The sequence below is a fragment of the Armigeres subalbatus genome, chromosome 1 (assembly GCF_024139115.2).
Source record: "Armigeres subalbatus isolate Guangzhou_Male chromosome 1, GZ_Asu_2, whole genome shotgun sequence".
NCBI classification, from domain to species: Eukaryota; Metazoa; Arthropoda; class Insecta; order Diptera; family Culicidae; genus Armigeres; species Armigeres subalbatus.
Genome location: NC_085139.1, coordinates 282562623 through 282583110, shown reverse-complemented (window position 1 = coordinate 282583110; position 20488 = coordinate 282562623). Strand labels below are relative to the sequence as shown.

At 38.4% G+C, this 20488-nt stretch overlaps 1 protein-coding gene across 5 annotated transcripts in view; it reads right to left on the bottom strand.

Annotated features, from left to right (window-relative positions):
- LOC134207658 (protein tramtrack, beta isoform) overlaps positions 1 to 19846 on the bottom strand; it is a 655620-nt gene extending 635774 nt beyond the window's left edge. For all 5 annotated transcript variants that reach the window (XM_062683425.1, XM_062683427.1, XM_062683426.1 and 2 more), the window contains exon 1: positions 18848 to 19846. The gene's annotated coding sequence lies outside the window, so the exon portion shown is untranslated. The remainder of the gene's footprint in view (positions 1 to 18847) is intronic.
- Between the last annotated feature and the right edge of the window lie 642 nt (positions 19847 to 20488).

The window sequence follows — 20488 nt, the reverse complement described above, 5'->3', positions numbered from 1 at the left end:
CTGTGGGATGACTTATGGAGTTGACCATTTTCACTTATTTTCTTGATCTCCCGGAGGACCGTTTAGTGGACATTCAGACGTCACAGAAAGTTCCCACTGTTGATTGCACAATTACTTCCCCGCTATGGATGGTATCGAAATAAAATGTGGAGCTCTGACATAAATTGTCGATGAAAGAGGACTTTCACTGTCGATTGCAGACGTAACATGCCGTTAACAATGTTTTTTTTTTAAATCGATTGTGATTAACTTTTGGTGTCACAGAGGACTTATAATTCACCGTTATGAATGTTAACAAAAATGCGCAGCTCTGGGATGAACTTTTAGGATTAACCTATTTTACTGATGTTTTTATTTTCTGAGAAGCTGTTTTGGGAGCATTTGCCGATCGCAGAAGACTTTCACAATTGATTGCACAGGCATTTCGCCGGTAGGATTGGTTATGAAAAAATCGCGAAGCTCTGTATTCTCGTAATTTGCCACTCTTAAGGATGTTCCGGATTTTCCAGAGGGCTTTCCGATGACCGCTCAAGGGTTAGAATTGCCAAGAAATGGCGTATACAAGATAACAAATACTGTTGGAATCATCAGAGCACATATTTGCCAGCAATTTTATGTTTCATAACACGAAACTCGAAAATTAGGTGCCAAATTGAGAAGCTCAAACAGTACCTCTTTAGCACAGGTTCCCCGGGAACTAGAGAGGTTCAATTGGATGAATCACCACAAGGTCTTATGTCTTATTCTAGAAATCTATAGCTTTCGTTTGGTGTCTAAAGATCGGAAAACGGTTGAAATTTGAGTTTTTGTGATCGTGATGAAATCTTGGGTCCAAGTGGACCCTAATGCAGAATGTGTAAGTTTTTTCTAATGCATTAGGAAGGTTAACTAAAATGTTCTATGGAGGGATCTCAAACAATTTTTTTTCGGTATTTTTAGTGCAAACTCCATATAAATCTCACTCATGAACAACTCACCTCCAACCAAAATGTATGGAAAAATGACCCCCGATAGAACATTTTATAATTGCACTTACGAGAAAAAGGAAAGCCTATACTATCGTGTAGTTCAGCGATTCTCAACCTTTCTAATGAGAGGTGCCCCTTCGAACTTCTGCATTAATTGAGGTACCACTGTGTTTTGCTGTAAATGAAAGTAAGCGTAACTGAAAATAAACCTTAAAACTAACGGCATATAGCCCATTGTTAATTAACAGTTTATATCCCTAACAGCTCTCCATAAAATGAGCTGAAATGTTTATTATTCTTTCCAATTCATATTAAATTTCACCATCAGGCTTCCTACATGACTATTGGAGGCTTGTGAGCCCCGCACCACTTGAAAGTGGGCTACTGCGGTAGGCTTCCGAGCCTTTTGAAGGGAGGATTCCGAGCCTCTTGAAAGGAGGCTTCCGGGCCTCTTGAAAGGAGGCTTGCGGGCCTCTTGAAAGGAGGCTTCCGAGCCTCTTGAAAGGAGGCTTCCGGGCCTCTTGAAAGGAGGCTTCCGGGCCTCTTGAAAGGAGGCTTCTGGGCCTCTTGAAAAGAGCCTTCAGGGCCTCTTGAAAAAATGCTTCCGGGCCTCTTGAAAGGAGGCTTCCGGCCCTTTTGGAAGGAAGCTTCCGGGCCTCTTGAAAGGAGGCTTCCGGGCCTCTTGAAAGGAGGCTTCCGGGCCTCTTGAAAGGAGGCTTCCGGGCCTCTTGAAACGGGCCTCTTGAAAGGAGGCTTCCGGGCCTCTTGAAAGGAGGCTTCCGGGCCTCTTGAAAGGAGGCTTCCGGGCCTCTTGAAAGGAGGCTTCCGGGCCTCTTGAAAGGAGGCTTCCGGGCCTCTTGAAAGGAGGCTTCCGGGCCTCTTGAAAGGAGGCTTCCGGGCCTCTTGAAAGGAGGCTTCCGGGCCTCTTGAAAGGAGGCTTCCGGGCCTCTTGAAAGGAGGCTTCCGGGCCTCTTGGAAGGATGCTCTCGGGCCTCTTGAAAGGAGGCTTCCTTGCCTCTCGAGAGGAGGCTTACGGGCCTCTTGAAAGTAGGCTCTTAGAAGTAGGCTCACGATCCCCTTAAGGGCCTTTTGAAAGGAACCTTTTCGAATGATTTTTTTTTTATTTTCTTTAATCGATCGATTTTTTGTTACCGTAGCCCTTGGTTGCAGAGGTCAGGATTCAGTTGGTTTTGAATTACTGATTGCCATGCATTTTATGTACAAGAAATAAAAATATACGCAATTATAACATTATCAATATGTTTTGATTGGAATTGTACGCAGTCCGCCATTACGCATTTTTATCCGAGGTACCCCCTGCGGCTAGCAAAGGTATCCTCAAGGGTACATGTACCCCAGGTTGAGAACCGCTGGTGTAATGGGTGTTTCGGATATATTGTTTTTTTTTGAAAATTAAATTCGTTTTTTGTTTTTATTTCTTTATTTATGACTTATGAGGGAACCCAGTTTTTTTCTTTTTTGGAAAATATTTTTGATTTCGATACACATAATTAAGTTCGCCATAGAAGGTGTTTTTACGGGATATTGTGAAAAAATATCCAGTTGTTCTTGGGGTGCACGTAGGTCCCTGAGTTCCTAGAAACTTACATCCGTTCTTAAAGTAGATCAGTAAGAATTTGTAGAAGTTCGGAAGTAATTCTGGATGTCGGTAAAGATGGCAATGGGTGGAGTTTGCAGCGGTCTACATTTAGGTACATTTAGTGGCCTGCTGCCAGGAATGATTGACATTTTTCTTTTGTTCAGCAAATTTGTACGACACAAACATCTCACCGGAATTTGATATCACATCATAAATAACACTTAATGTACTAAAAATGATTAATGTGTAACGTTAACCTTTTCCCAATGACCGGGGCCGGCCCACAAACTGAGACTATGGTCGCAGGAGGGGCTCCAGGAAATTAATCGGAGTTCAACGTTATTCACATCTTTCCATCATTGGCTTCCTTAAATCTTATAACTTTCCGGAGCTCTTATTTACTTTCGGAAAACTCATGGAGTCACAGGTAGACCTTTAGAATTACTCACGAATTGTTACAAATCCTTGAAAACTTTTGGAATATTGTCATGAATATTCTTTTTAATCTCAAGAAAGAACCTGTGGATTTCTAAAGATCCTTAGAGTAATATTCGAAAATTCCGATTTGATTTGCAGGAATCGTCAAGAACGTCGAGGAACCTCAACAAGATCCCAGCATCACTTGCGGGTCAAGTGCTTTAAGGGTCTTGATAAAAATAGTCACAGACTGCTAGCGATTCTCCGGCCATCCAGAAAATCCATTATGAAATTCAAACTTCACAAACTCACAGTAATCTGTAACACACTGACAGTCAGTTCAGCAAAAGTTTTAGAGCCACTACGATGTTGTGGTGCCTTATCGCGTCAGGATAGGCTAAAACTGTTTAATTTTACGATAATGGCCTTTGCTTCGCGGTTTAAATAAAACAATGACCTCAGGTAAAAAAATACTACGAAATCAGGTATTATTCGTATAGCTAGCTTTGATTGTTTGGGTAGACTGGGAAACATTGTCGTAACTAGCCTAGTGGACTAAAACTTATCCGTCTTTTTAATTTATTTCTAGCTATTTACAAAAACAAATCCAATATGCGCATATAAATCAATCATCTTGATATTCCAGCATTGTTTAATTGATGAAAATTGCGATTACTGCGTACCAATCCAATGTAAAAGTTTTCTTCATTAACAACAATAATAAAGATATTAGACAAATGTAGGGGAGACCGGGGCTGGTTGGTCGAGTTCTGCTTTCGGAATGTCTGTACTCATTCTGGTTCGATTTTTCGAAAAAGGTCTTGAGCACACTTGTGACATACTTTCATCGATGAAAACAAATTTAACCTGTCATAAGACGAGTTTATACAATCCCATTGAAAGTGGTGGAATTCAATGGGATTGTATAAACTCGTCTTATGACAGGTGAAAACATTCCACTAAAAAGCTCAAAATAATTTTCTTATCAACAAATTTAAGAAAACGCTTGAGAAAACGTTATAAACAAACAAATGTAGTGGAAAAATTCGGCCAACCTACCCTTTGGCTAGGGTACGTTGGCCAGATTTGTTCATATTTATTTCACTTATGAAACACATCAAATCAATCAGTGGCCAATGTTTAGAAGTAAGAGATAGAAAGTGATTATAATTTTATAAAATATAGCCACGTAAAAAGCCTTAACTCTTTTAAAACATTTAAACATTTTTAAGACGAGTCAAGAACGATACACTGAAGACGACCACATAGTCGAAATACGTATCTGCAAAGATAACAAAACGTAGTGGAATTAAATGGAGAGTACTAAACTCGTCTTAGACGGTTAATTTTTAGAGAGCTTCTTGCAATTCTCATACAATTGAGGCAGTAACTTATTTGCTGATTTCTTTCAAGACGTTAACACAACACACGATGGCCATGACCGTGATTACTTTTATTTTTCTTACCTTCCTGAGTTAGAAAAACACGTTACAGTCGATAACATATCTACACGCTTTTAAATCTCTTCGAAAGGTGCTGGTCCTTACTGCTTACCACCTGCACTGTTTAAATAGCTTCCAAAATTATTTGCTAAACCTTTATTCTGGTTATTTAATTCATCCCTGAAACACAATACACACATTTGAATTCATTATTAACGATTTTTATAAATGGTGTAAGAAAAATCTGTTACAACTGAATGTGAAAAAGTGTAATTCAATATCGTTTACATGAAAGATCAATACGGCGCAAGAGCCAATATACTTGATGATGCATATTAATTAGAGATTTAGATGTCATACTGGACTTCAAATTTTCATTCATTGACCATTTTTTGACCATTGACTAATAACGAACCATTAGGGAGAGTTGTAGAAAAACCTTCGCACAAGAAGTTCACCATACAACATAATTTGAAATTCAGCTTCTGGAATGTGTTATTGACAAACAACTAAATGATCGAACGCAAATTACTGAATGATCGTTAACATCCTTGTTTATAATCATTATTTAGAAATAGTTTTAACTCTTTGTGCTTGGAAAATGAGGGTGGACGTCTCTACCATTGCCTTCTTATGAAAAAGCGCTGGGGATTCTCAATGATAGCTTTCTTAAACGATATTATCGCACAAAGAGGGAATAGTACTGAAATGTTGTCAAAAAGTATAAAAAATATGTTCTCTGATCAGTCCACTATTTCATATCAATAATCAAAGAACAAACTATGGCAGAAATGGTCCAATAAAAAGAATGATGTCATGTTACAATGCGCGTTCCGAAACAATTTTTTTTTATCTAACTTTTATTTGGGAGGCTCATTTGCCGAAACAATTGATGTAACAATGAGTAGAAATGCTCTATGAAGTGTTCTTCTCTATACAAGTTAAGTAATGACAGGACTACACCATGACTAGATAATAAGCATTTATTGTGCTAATAATAATTGGTCTGCATTTGATTGACGGCAAATAAAACAAATTGAGTTTTTTCACCTGTTGGGTATATTCATCACAAGTGGCTAGTGGCTAGTTTGTTGATCAATTGTGGTATATTTCCCTTTTCTAGTTGAATCTCGCCATTATCTAAAAGGTCTACCGTCTTGACTCATATTAAGAACACATTTTTACTTCTGAAGTCTTTAAGGCAAATGAACAAAAATATATTATTAGATCTATTGTTCCCATCAGGTAGTACAAGAATAAAAGTTTCATATAAGTGCTTGATTATCATGCTTTATTGATTGTAACTACCAATACTTGATGATTTCATTCCGACAAATTTTGTTTCTAATGCCGAACACCCATAGTAAAAATTGTCACAAATTTCGAACACTTTGATTCGAATTCCGAACACCACATTAATTGCACTTATATTTAAAATTTAAACGTGTTCGGAGTATGAGTCTTTTCGGGATTTGAGTCAAAACGGTATGATGTTGTGAGTCACTGATTTGTTCGGACTTACAAATTTCTAGCAATAATGAATGTGTGAAGTAGCACTTTTACCATTTCCGAAACTTTCATGCTTTCAAATGTGCTCTAAGAGATGAGATGAGTATTATCCGAGTATTGCTAATTTATTGGCTATTCGTTTCCACAATTTTCATGGTGATCAGGAACTTTATCACCACAAGCCAAATTCCACTTCTTACAAAACATCATTCGATTAGGTTTAAAAGTTAATTAAGCTTTTCCCAAGTTTTATTCAAAAGCTTGAGCCAATTGTAAAAGGTTTCCCTCCAGCTTCTAGTTCTAGGTTGTATACCTCCCAGTTTGTTTTCCCTTAAGGACATAGTTGGAAGAGTACCACGATGGCAGTCAATATGACACCGGACCTTCCACGGGTCAACTCCACACCTCTCGCACTCTTCTCCCACCAACATTCGAATGGATCGAACAGCATCAATCAAAAGTTTAATATTCAGATTACTAACCTGTTCACAGTATATTTATGTACTTCCCGTGATAATTAACATGTTTCTTCAAAAAGTCCTATGCATTTCGGCTCGAAATATAGCCTAAACCAGCAGTTTCGTGCCAATTTAACTGCCGTCCGCGGTTTTTTGGTTTATCACTGCACTCCACTTCTTCTCAAAGGGCATTGAAAAAATCATATTTTTACACACTTCTCCGCACATGAGCAGCCCGAAATGTTGATGGAATGCAAATGAAACATCACTTTATGAAATCAGTCACTTATTTGACGCGAAAACTTAATAAAAACTGCTATTTTTGTTCGAAAAAAACGACTAAAAACTGATCGCGGAGCAAATGTAAACACTGGTACCGATAGCAGAAAACTTATAATTAGGGTGGCTCAAAACTGATTTTGCTCTGCCGCGCTCAGTCGATTATGTTTCATATTTTGGGTGTCGTTCGCTGGTTTCGGTTGGTTTGAATAGGGGCTTACCGTGCTCAGGTCGTTTCAGGTTTGTATGGCAGTTGATATGGCGAGGTTGAATTTTACATTATTCTGATTGTGGCACTCCGTGATTGGGCGCTGGATAGGGGAAGACCATATGACCGGAGGAAATTCACGAGCTTTAACTCCTGCATATTGAATGGACGTTCCAATAGTTGGGAGTCGATTTTAATCGAGATTGCAAATCTTTAGCATGATAATAAAGCCCCAAATATAATGTCGGCGGAACAGAAACGGAAACGGCAAATTTAACAGTTAGCCCATATATTTTCCGTCAAATTTGCCGTTTCCGTTCCGCTGACATTGTGTTTGTGTAATTCAACAAAATAACCAGATTTTTTTTGTGATACATATCTATCTCACCAGGAGTAGATACTTCATACAAAAAGTGTGACATGGGGGTGAGCGGAGTATAAAATGCTATTTCAACGGATCTTCGCTAAGGTGCGTTCAGTGAAGTCTCTGGAATGTTGCTTTCAGCTATGTGGGTTCTCTATTCGCCAGCGTTTGGAGGGGAGGAGCTGTAGCCAGTGTAATGAATGATTTAGTTTCCCATAATAGTTTTCATACAAACTTAAATCGGCTTGTTCTCAATCAGTTTTTGTTCAAATCGGCTTTTGGAGGACACTCGCAGCATGGGACAGAATCAAGTGAGCGTGGTGGAGCTGGGTCGTTTTTTGAACCACCCTACTAATATTCTTTGTTTTTTCATAAATACGACACCAATACTACTACAGTATATGACAGTTTGTATTGTACCAGTATTTTCAAAGCTTTGTTTTGGTACTCAACCCACCTTCACCTTAAAGTTGACCAGCTTCATATTCGAATAGAATTCGACTGCGATTAGATCAGGGCCGTATCTAAGGGGGTCCTGGGGGCCGTGGCTCTGGGCCCCCACAAAACCTTAGTACCAAAACCAACTTTTTTGTACATTTTGAAGCACCTGCAAAAAAAATATTTTAATTACAAGATAAAGATTGTCGCTGTCGTCGCTATCCGGAACATCTTTTGCTGGCGAGGATAGGGTGCTAAATGTCAATGAAGGAAAAATACATACGATTTGACAGTTCGGTACCCAACATGTTTCGGACAGCAGAACAAATGGAACCGAAGCGACAATCTTTATCTTGTAACTAAAATATCTTTTCTCGCAAACTATCGGCCCCAGGACCCCTTCGCGTTATTATGTTATTATGCTTGTTATTGTGTGATTTAGCGTAATGGCGTTCATTACTTATACTTTGTTCTGCGTATGGGATTGACTACCACAATTTGCTCGTTGTCAATCTGCAGTTAAATCAAATATGACTAAAAAATCAAATAAAACTGTTATAATTTTTTTATTATTAAATTTTTTAAGAAACTGTTCTTTTCGGAGGCATTCCTTAAACGATCTTCGATTAATGGTAACCGAACAATGGACCACATGGACAAATGAACACAATGGACTCACGATGATATGGACTGGCAACGACAACAATAACGAATTATGGACATCTAAAAATAGATTATGTGTGGACTCTGTACAGCAGAGTACCACAGTAGATCACGGCACAGTAGCGGTTAAGAACACAGAGTTTCTACCGAATAAATATACGAATAAAAAAGTCACCAAATGGCGTATTTTAATATTATCCAAAACTTTTTACAACATGCAAAAAATGTAGAAATGGTAATAAAAAACCATTCTATATGTGTTATCAGCATAAAACGTAAACAAAAATCCAAAAGCAACAAAATTACGAACTTGGTGTCCTCGACAAAGTTTTTCAGGAGAACTTTTGCTGCTGTGAAGTGGAAAAAAAATCCATCTCACTTTTAGGGGGATTGATCAGTATGCTGAATACAGCTGAATGTCTCGGAGACACCAATACGCCAGGGCAGATGCCTACTTCCAAAGGAGGATTCACGTTTACTGTTACCCTATTCCGAACAGACGCCCACGTTTAGAAGGTATCTATTTTACAATTGCGTTATTTTCTGGGAAACGTTTTTTTCTTAAAAAGGGAAGTTTTTCAACATAGAGCACTGCATGGACGAGCTTTATCTCTTTCTCACTGCATAGAAATTAGAAAACAACAAGGCCAATTGTCAAAATTGACATTTACTGGCATTGTTGTTTTCTAACTATCATGAATCCAAGATTTACTCAATACTGAAGCATTGGGCAGCTTTCATCTTTTTATTCTACGCTGCGACGCAGCAAAGCCTTAATCAAAAGATGGCAGTCTTTCGTTGCTTCTTTGTTGAGATTGGTGTCTCTGAAAATGTGAGCTAAAATTTATTTGGATTCTGGACAGATTTATCTTACGGTCACTCCGCACGGAATCCAAGTTTCAAAGTGCTCGCGTTTTCGGGGACACACCACTCGATACGGAGGCGGCGCACAACTGTCATTTTTGTTGATTTAGTTTTGCTGCGTCGCATCATGCGTGAAATAATAAAAATAACAGCTGTGTATTGCTTCCGTATCGAGTGGTGTGCTCCCGAAAACGCGAGCACATTGAAACTTGAATTCCGTGAGGAGTGCCACATTCAGCAAACGCCTACTTTAAAAAAAAAGGGGATCACATCCACCATTATTTTTAAATCAATAAAAGTTCAGTCAAGGTAGGGAATGAATTTATCAGTTTGCGCATCTGACAAGCGTCGACGACGCTGACGTAGGTTTGAAAAGGCTTAAGGACATAGTTGGAGGAGTACCACGATGGCCGTCAATATGGCACCGGACCTTCCACGGGTCAACCCCACACCTCCCGCACTCCTCTCCCACCAACATTCGAATGCATCGAACAGCATCGAACAAAAGTATAATATTCAAATTACTAACCTGTTCACAGCATATTTATTCACTTCCCGTGATAATGAACATGTTTCTTCAAAGAGTCTTATGAATTTCGGCTCGAATTTTATCGTAAATCAGCAGTTTCGTGCCAATTCAATAGCCGTTCGCGATTCGGTGGGCTTATCACTGCGCTTCACTTCTTCTCAAAGGGCATAGAAAAATCAAGTTTTTACTCACTTCTCCGCACATGAGCGGCCCGAAATGTTGATAGAATGCAAATTAAACATCACTTTTTGATATAAGTCACTCGTTTGAACCGAAAACCTAATATAAACTGCTATTTTTGCCCAAAAAAACGATTAAAAACTGACCGCGGAGCGAATGTAAACACCGGCAGCGGCAGCAGCAAACTAATACATAGGGTGGTTCAAAAAATGATTTTGCTCCGCCGCGCTCAGTCGATTATGATTCATAATTTGGGTGTCAACCGATTGTTTGGGTTGGTTTGAATAGAGGCTTATGGGCCAAACACAATGGATACGTTTGCCTGCGTTTTGACAGTTTTTCCATGGGAAAACTGTCAAAACGCACGCAAACGTATCAATTGTGTTTGGCCCATTACCGTGCACAGGTCGTTTTAGGTTTGTATGACGGTTGATATGGCGAGGTTGAATTTTACATTATTTTGATTGTGGCACTCCGTCATTGGGCGCTGGCGAGGGGGAAGACCATGTGACTGGATGGAATATTCAAGAGCTTTAATTCCATAGGCAATGGACATTGAATGGTGGCTTCAATGGTTGGGAGTCGATTTTAATTGAGGTTGCGAATCTTTAGCATGATAATTAGGCTTATTTTTTGCGTTACATAATCAATGGATCTTACCTGCGGTGCGGTTTTCGTTCAGTGAAGTTTCCGGAATGTTGCTTTAAGCTATGTGGATTCTCTTTTCGCACGCGTTTGGAGGGAAGGCGCTGTAGCCAGTGTAATGAAAAGTTTAGTTTCTCATACTAGTTTTCATACAAACATAAACCGGCTAGTGTTCAACCAGTTTTTGTTCAAATCGGTTTTTGGAGGACACTCGGAGCATGGGACGGAATCGAGTGAGCGTGGTGGAGCTGGGTCGTTTTTTGAACCACCCTACTAATATTCTTTGCTTTTTATAAATACGACACCAATACTACTACAGTATATGACAGTTTTTATTGTACCAATACTTTCAAAGCTTTGTTTTGGTACTCAACCCACCTTCACCTTAATCTACTCTACGGCAAGACATCTCAGGCGAGTCAATATTTCCAGTGCTTAGCTAATACTTTTTTTTCAATACTATACTGGGGCCCTCCTTAGCCGTGCGGTAAGATGCGCGGCTACAAAGCAAGATCATGCTGAGGGTGGCTGGGTTCGATTCCCGGTGCCAGTCTAGGCAATTTTAGGATTGGAAATTGTCTCGACTTCTCTGGGCATAAAAAGTATCATCGTGTTAGCCTCGTGATATACGAATGCAAAAATGGTAACCTGGCTTAGAAACCTCGCAGTTAATAACTGTGGAAGTGCTTAAATGAACACTAAGCTGCGAGGCGGATCTGTCCCAGTGTGGGGATGTAATGCCAATAAGTAGAAGAAGAAGAAGAAGAAGACTGAGTCCAGCATCATTCAAAGTTAGATAACTAATTTTGCGAATAGAAAAAAAAATATACTAAATATTCATCATGCCAAATGGCCCTAAACTTTTGACAAATGACCTTGTGTTAAACGAACTTGTGTCAAATAACCCACTCCTGTTTTCAACAATCCAAATCTTCAATCAGTTAATCATTACTACCCATTATCGGGTCAAAAACGTGATATAATCTGTTGAAAATTACAACCGAGTAGCCCCTACATCATGACAAAATTTAAAAAAATATCAATTTCTTGGAATATTTCGAAGTCATTTTGGAATCTTCTTGACTCCTTGACTTGCAACTCCGTAGTTTTTCAAAACGTTGGATTTTTGATTAATTATTTTAGAGCGTCTTAGGGGAAATGCTACAAGGTTAAACGACTATTATTCTTCCATTTACTTCCACTATTGGAAGTAAATGGAAGAATAATAGTAATAATAATAGTATAATAATAGTCTTTTAACGTTGGATTTTTTCTAATCTCATAACGATTTGTTCAAGAAAGGATTTTTTTGGCGTCAATTTTTTTCACTCTCGTTTTCTAGATTTTACTTTTTTTGTGATCAAAGTTTAATAGAAAAAGTGATCAAACAAATGGAAAGTGAAAACTCTGAGTCCCCGCCCCAGCACATTTTGAAAGTTGATTGGTTGATTTGGATGCATATTGAGCCATCACACCGCTCAAGGTACAGAGTAACACAGTAATGTGTGTGAAGAGAGATCGGGATGGATTATAAGGACAAGGGCAGTAAGTTCATTCAAGTCAGTAAGAGGTAATTCCCCTTAGGGCACGCGGAAAGGTGAGTGCAATTTTCTTTTAGCTTTTTTTGTAGTACGGTATCAAGTCCAGGAACTTTCAATTGGCCTTAATTGTGTTTGTCTTCAGATTTTGAAATGTTATTTTGTACTATTGACATTACTTCCGAATAAAACAGAATGCATGCTTTCTGTTGTGCATGTAAATTGACGAAAATAGTATGAATTAAGAGCACATTTTCCGTTCTTTCAAGGTCAGAATCAATAACGTTCATCTGATAAAAAGTTCTTAGATTATTGGCTGCATAGGCAGAACAACGATGATTATACTATTGCTCTATATGACGAATATTCATAGATTGAAACAACCTAAGACAAGATACATAAAGTACGTCACGCAAATATCGGCAGTTTCCAACCCCCTTCCCAAAGTGACAAATGGACTTTTTGTATTAATCCTATAAAACTTTTGTATGGATCGTCATACTGTTCGAACCACCACTTCACCCCTAACCCTTGAAGCGTGACGTACTTTGTGGATGACCCCTAATTAGATTTTGCATCACACATCTTCATATAAAAAGATAGCTGCTACTCAATAAATATTTGAAGCATAGAGTTTTGCATTTTTAATACGCCGTTCTCAAAATTAGAATTATTGGAAAATTTAAAAGGCACTTTCAATCATTTTTATACACCTTTAAAGGCACATTCCTGGCATTTTTATACAGTCCTTACTTCCATTTTTTATTGGATTGAGTATTTCAGCCATTATGTCGCGTTCGACGCATTCGAGGGGTGGACGTGTTTTTGTCTCCGCCAAAAGTTTCTTCTGTCCAAAACATTTGAAAATTAGCAAAAAAAAAAAGTGTTCTAAAGAGATAGAAAATGGAAGTTTATAGTTATTTATAAAAGTACCCGAAAAATGGATGATTCCATTTCACTGGATCTGGATCTTACCCATTCAACTACGGATAAACTACGACGTTAGATTCCGCATCTACCTCCGGAAAATTGTTCTAAATTTCAGGGTTAATTTTTTGGTAAGATTTTAGTCAGATGCAGGTACGTAATGATTATTCCCAATTCAGTAGAACCTAGTGATTTTGATAACAAAAAAAAAATACAAAAACTAGTCATCGTTCAGTTTTCTGCGTTAAACATGAATTCGGAAGTATTTCGCCAAACTTCTGTAATATAATATGACGTGAAATGGTTCCAGCACTTGTTTCAGCATCACTAGTAGACTCTCAAGCTTATATTGAAATTATACATATTTTGATCAGGTAATTTGACACAAATATCAAAAAAGCAAAGGAAATTTCGGGTTTTCCGGAAATCATTTGCCTGCCACGAAATTCAATCTATTCCACCTAGCAAGAGCAGCGTTGCCCTAGTATCTTAAAATATAGAAGGTACACCCAACCAGCAGGTGTAAGATTTTCTATTTGATTCAGTATGAAAGCCTGTTGGAATCTGTTTGAAATTGTGGCTTGTGCAAGATTGCTAGTTTTTTGCACTAGGAATGTACGTTTAGTTAGGTATTTATTGCAAGAAATACTTGTGAGGTATTATACAATTTTTGTCTTTGTGCAGACTTCAGTGTGTTCCTGTAGAGTTATAGGAAGGTCTGACATATGCTGGTTGAGTGTAATTGGAAAGGACATCGAAAAGGACTAAATTGGTTCTTCACCTAGATAGATTTTATTATAGCCTTTGCCTCACATTATCATATGTATTATTCTTTTTTCAGAAATGTTTTTTTCTCTTCGAGAACTTTTCCAATCCATTTTATATTTTAAATTTGAGTGATTTTTTGAATTTGAATTAAGTTCATTTAGGTTACACAATTAGATTATTCGACAATTGATTATTCAATACAATTTCATTTTGTTCCTATCAACGGACTTGATAAACGATCCTTCATAGAGAAAACAATTAGACATGGATTTTATTACTAAACGCGTGCCTAAATTTGATAACTTTAAATTCCCTTGACAATCTGTTAGATCTAAAACTTTGTTGGTAGTTTTTCACGTACTGTACACTTTAAAAAATTCTTTAGCGCATTTGAAACCTCGAATTTCATATTACCCCATTATCTTCTGAAGTTTCACATTTTTTTGTCGCTCAACATTTCTTTCTCTATGACTTCTTTATAGCGTAGTGTACACTATATTCAAAAAGTGTAATTTAACATATGCTCTAGCAATGCTAGAGCTGGAAATGAGTCTGATACTTGTTCCTATTCAACATAAAATTGTGACCTAATATCGTGCCGATTGAATCGTATTTTCGGAGTTCGCGTCCGATCGTGTTTCTATCAGCCCACAAGACGATCGCGGGATCATCGAAAGATTTATTCTGCGTTACGTGAATAAATTATTAAGCGCAGGTGAATCAATTATTTAACGAGAAAGCTCAGCTAGTGTTTCCTTCAGCACGCAGAATGCTCGCGCGGTCATCGAAAAATTTGTTCTGCGTTGTGCGGGTGAATAAAATAAAATACAAGTCTTGTCCACGTCCGATCGTATTTCTTTTAGCAGAATGATTGCGCGGTCTTCAAATTTTTTTTCTGCGTTTTGCAAATGAATAAATTAATTTACAAGAAAAAATAGTTTGCATCCGATCGTGTTTCATTTTGCAAGCAGAACGAACGCGCGTTCATAGAAATTATCGAAACTATTTTTCGCTTGCGATCGGAAAGTCGTACAATTAATGCGCGTTTGAATGTTTTTTGTTTAACCTCGATCAAACTACACGCTACACCCGGCATGCCGTTTACCAAAACGAACCCAGCTACACTCCCTACCCCATATATCCAACATCCCAGTGATTTCTCGTGGAAGTGCAGATGACTCGTCGGCTTCCATCAAAGCGAGTATCACGTCAACAATTTCCTACCTATTCCTTTATTGACCTGCATTCGGACACGGCCGGCGCTGGTATTGCTTAAATTTGTGGTCACCAGTTCTTACACATTGAGGATGATGTTAGTCCCAAACATCATCTGTTGGTTCTCTGTGTAATTACAGCTGACCTGGCAATAACGGAGTAGCAACCGTGGGCGGTCAATCATGCTCATGCTCATGCTCTCATAACGATTTGTTCAAGAAAGTATATTATAATTTTAAATGTTTTGCATAGTTTTTCATAATTAACCCTAATTTAAATGCCCTGACTTTCCTTCACGTAGCAAAACCTAATTAGAGTTCCCCACCTTCCCCAGCCTTTTTTTTTAATTTTTTTAACCATTTCCTACATGGTTATAAACCTTACCTTATGTTGTAGGAACTTTTTGAGTGGTTCAATCATGGTTTGTTAGTATCTACTTAGCGATCACTAGATCGGTGTGATTGCTACATGTGTGTGGTGGAAAGTGTGGTAAAACGCTAATGACAATAATTTGCTTGATTTCCAAGAGTCCCATTCAGAACCTCCTCATCAACATACTATGTACGAAGAACACAAGTCCTCCTGGTTGGAATATGGAAAGCTTTGAGTGCTTTATCAGAACGGTCTTACACAATCACCATGGCCTGGGTCCCTTCTCATTGCACGATTCCGGGAAATGAGGAAGCGGACTCTTTGGCTAAGGTGGGTGCTATGGAAGGTGATATTTATGATCGACAAATCACCTTCGATGGATTTTTTCTCATTAGTTCGTCAGGAAACCTTGATCAGCTGTCAACAAAAATGGATAAATGGGGAGATGGGTAGATGGTTGTATTCAATTTGTCAACAGGTATCGAGGCGGCCATGGTTCAAAAAATTGAATTTGGGACGAGATTTAATTCGAACCATGTGTCGTCTAATGTCCAATCACTACTCTTTAAATGCACATATTTTACGAGTGGGGCACTCAGAAGGCAATCTCTGTGCTGGCGGCGCAGATTACCAAGACATTGACCATGTCGTGTCCCCCTTTCGTTGTCGTGTAGTCCTTTAAGAATGTCTCCCTCTTGTTGTCTACCGTAAAATCCCACTCGTATGTCTTCCTCTCGCTGTTGTCTTCTAAAAAATGTTTTTCTCGTTACAGATGTGAAACATCGCCAATGATATCAACTATGTGAATATCAACATCATATGTAATTAATTTAAGCACCCTAAATTCCCTTCCTTTCCTTCAATATTATTGTATTCCCTAACCTCGACCAAACCGCGAGTCTAACTAACATTAGTGTATAAGAGTCATAATAAACTGTATTTGAAAAAAAAAACATGATTCCGGCTCCGTAACGCTTCACGGCAAATGAGCCTTCCAAATAAATAAATAATAGATTAAGAAATAAACACAAGTCTCGAAACGTTGGCCATGATTATTAAAATTATCAACACCTTAATGTGTCGGAAACTTGATTATCAATGACATCATGGTAAAAGGCATTTTGGAGAGATTTCTTCTCTGATTCAATATTTGAAGCAATGTACCTTTTGTGGTTCAGGATATACCTGTAATAAAAAAAATATGTTAAGACTCAAACACCAGTGTAAATATGAGTAATAAGAAAAATAAAGCATACTGATACTGAAGACGGCAAAGTTGCATTTTCCAAAAAAGGATCAAGCACATTAAGAGAAATATGATTCTAATCTTTCGAAGAAATTCGCCACGTTGAGTAACGCTCCACGTGTTGGTATTCAATTTATTCGGATGAGTATGACACAGCCTTTAAAGTTTTGATTGATCTTTTATTTGAGATGCAAACAAAGATCTAGCAATATTACGTGTATGACGACTCCTGTGGAGCCAGGCACAATGGGTACGTTTGCGTACGTTTTGATAGTTTCCCCATTGCATAAACTGTCAAAACGCACGACATCTTTACACGGATCTTTAGGATGCTTGGGACTAAGGATGGCGTCCGTGGGTCAACACAGTTGCAAGCTGTTAAAAGTACAGTATGAACCACTGACCACTTTAAATATGATTTAATGTGGGAAATCTACAATAATATTCCAATAAACGAGAATGTATTTGTGGAGATTATCATGCTGCTATTCAAGCGGAAGTCTGCTGGTACCACGATTACTTTGATTAACATTTTTGTGGCTCTACGTTGTAGTCCATGTCAAGCCTACTTTGATGCTTTCAAATCAATTACATATTGCCTTTTCATAATTCACACCAAGTACAATTTCACTGCCACACAGTATTATCTTCTTGTATGGAGCCAAAATAGAAACAAATAGAATTATACTTATGATTTCCGATTCAAATTCTTCGTAAACAGCCGCCCCACACATCACTCCTAGCTAGATATCCATGGATATCATCATATTCTCACGTTCTACATTTTTCGAAAAAAAAAAAATAATTCCTGCGAAAAAATAATGACGCACAGGAAAAAAATGCCTTGCTTAGTCAAGGCCTACTTCAGCCATCATTGCTCGATTTGCTCTAGATGGCCTTTTGTCTGAGTATGAATATGGAGTTCGTTAAAATCTGAGACATCGAATATAGAGTCCGATTCTGACGTCTCCTCGACGAATCATTTGCATGCAACTCCAACAATATTACAAAAAAGCGATTTCGATATATGCCTCCCTATGATTATAAACAAAATATGTTTTCAGAAAAATTGGGGCCAAGTAAAATCCCTAGACTTACGTCAATTTATAGCAAACACTATTTTGTCAAGTGAAAACCATTTCAATCATATGACACAAACTTTTATTGCGTCAGGTCCTTTCGATTTTGCAACAAAATTACGGCGGATCAAATCAGTTAAAAAATCCCTCGATTCCATTGCAATGCATATTAATTTTTGAGATCACTTCAATCATTCAATGTTAGTCAATTGCATTATGAGTCTGGTGGCTGACATTTATCAACCAAATTTTTGAGATCACTTCAATCATTCAATGTTAGTCAATTGGAATATGAATCTGGTGGCTGACATTTATCAACCAAATTTTACGCGAACGAAGCTTGATTATAACCTTGAGAAGTTGTTTGTTACAGTTCCGAATAAGTCCATTGCTATTTACGAATTATTTTCATTTCCAATGAATCATTTCACCAATGCAATCTTGCGAGAAATGTGGGCTTTTGGTAGGAAGCCCAAGTCTGTTGTTGTTTTCCGTTTCGGCAGCTTGTTCGTTCGAAACATCCATTTGCAAATCCAAGAAATTTTCCTGAGCTCGTGAGAAAGGATAAGTTTCTAAAAGACTTACTGAATGGCATTCTTTGCACGAGTTGATGATAGATTTATTTTAAGTAGCAAGAAAATTCAACAGAATTAAAAGGATAACGATGTCTTGAATATTTACTCTTTGATTTTTTGTGTGTGCATTGTTTCATTAAAACAAACTAATTTAAATAATTTCATCAGTTTTATAATATAAAATTTGTAATATTGCAAATGTTTTCCAAAGTTTAGTAGGGATGAACATTCCAGACTTCTGATTTATCATCAACAAGTATGCACATTAAGCACATTAATTTAATTTTGTGTATTCGCATTGTTGAATTGATTCCAGCTGCCCATTTTTGTCTCATTTCTTTAAAAAAAAATGTCAAAATACCATGTTTGTCCCATATAAAAATTTTGTATAAAATAATTGAAAAACAAAATTGTTTACGTAATTCTGAATTGCGATTTGAAACTTCCAAAAGCTTTCATCTCGGTTTGCCACTCTTGAGCTAAAGTAGCACCAAAATCTCTCAAAAACCGTTCTTCAAATATTCTATCGAGAAAACATGGATTTACACGCCAGTAAAACTTACCTTAATCGCAAAATCTCGCCAAGCGGGCGTCACCCGTCCAGCACTCCATAAAAAAGGTTCGAGGTGGTGTGTTGTTCGCTTGGGATTACTGTTCTGATCGGTTAAAAACTTTGTGCGCAAGCCGCCACCGCCGTCGTCCAGAACGAACAACCGTCCCGTCCCGTCCCGGCCTGGGGCTGCTGCAGCAACAACACTGCGTTGCTGCCCGCTAAACAAATCACGGTATTGCCACCTGCACCGTTCCAGTTGATGTCGTCGTCGACGTCGTCAACGTTGATGATGATCGACGTTTCAATGCAGGTGATCACATAGAAAGCCGCTCACTCATACGCACGAACGCACGCACGCACGACCGAACGGAACGGACGAACAATGAAAGTGCAACAATCGCAATCCGATGACGTACGAAGATCTTCCGCACCGGGCTCAATTTGTGTTTGTTTACTGCGGATGTAACTTTTCTGTTTTCGATGCAATTAGGTGGTAGGTGAGTTCACTGCAATCGTTTTTAAGCACGCACGCACGAACGATCATACACACTTACACAAACGCACACGTTCCGACTACGAAGGCGATCTGCACGCACTCGCGACGACCCGACTACAATCGATCACACCAAACACAACCCGAACGTAGCTGGCGTTGTTTTTGCACACCCGAACGAAAACGGTAAAAAAAAAACAGTGTGGCTAAAATACTCGGAAAAGATAAACTGTGCGATCGGGGAACGAACGGATCCAAAGTCACACCATCCGATCTCACTTGCAGCGATCGATAATAATTCACTTGAAACACAAAAATGTGACTTCCTTTCGCTACACGCACTTATTCAGCCTTCTTTGTTGTTGTTGTTTGTTCTTATTTTAGGGTTTTCCGAAAACTTTTCTTCACTAGTGAGTCAGCACCAGAAAAAAAGGACGATCGATCACAATCAGACTGAAGGAGTTTCAGGGAGGAGTGTTCACCATTATTGGCTCTTGTTGTAGTAATCCATCGTCGGTGTTCGTCACCGCACCCGTTATTCTTTGTTGGTGTTTTGTTTGATGTTGATGACGTTGGAGGCGGAGTTTGACCGCTGCGACATTGCTCGAAGTGTGTAGTGTCTTCCGCTTTGCGTTGGTGGCGTTCCGGATTTTCCTCTCCCCTTTGCTTGACGAGTGCTGTCAATTGATTTTTTGCTTTATCGATGCACTTTTGGTCAGAGTCACACTTTCTAATTCGCTCCGAGAAAAAAGGCGATGATTGGATTTTGTTCTCCTCCACTTTTGTTTTTGTTCTCTTCTGTGTTTGTGTTTCAAAGAAGAAAGCAAGGGTTTCTCGATGACGGAACGAAAAGTGAGATTAATGACGTTGATCGAACTTTTTGTTGTTGACAATGAATTATGACACTCACTCAAATAAACTTTTATGTTTTTGTTTACCGATCAAGAATTCGAATTACCGCAATTTTCTTCAAATATGGCTCCTTGATTTTTGTTTTGTTTTAGATTGACGACTTTGTTACATTACTTTTGTTTTTGAAATTTAGGGAAAAACTGAAAAGATTTTGTGTAACTGCGGAAGAGGGTTGAAATGCAAGGTTAAAGAACTGGGTTAGCGTTCATTTTTTTTCTGCGACGACCACCGTCGCTAACGATCCAT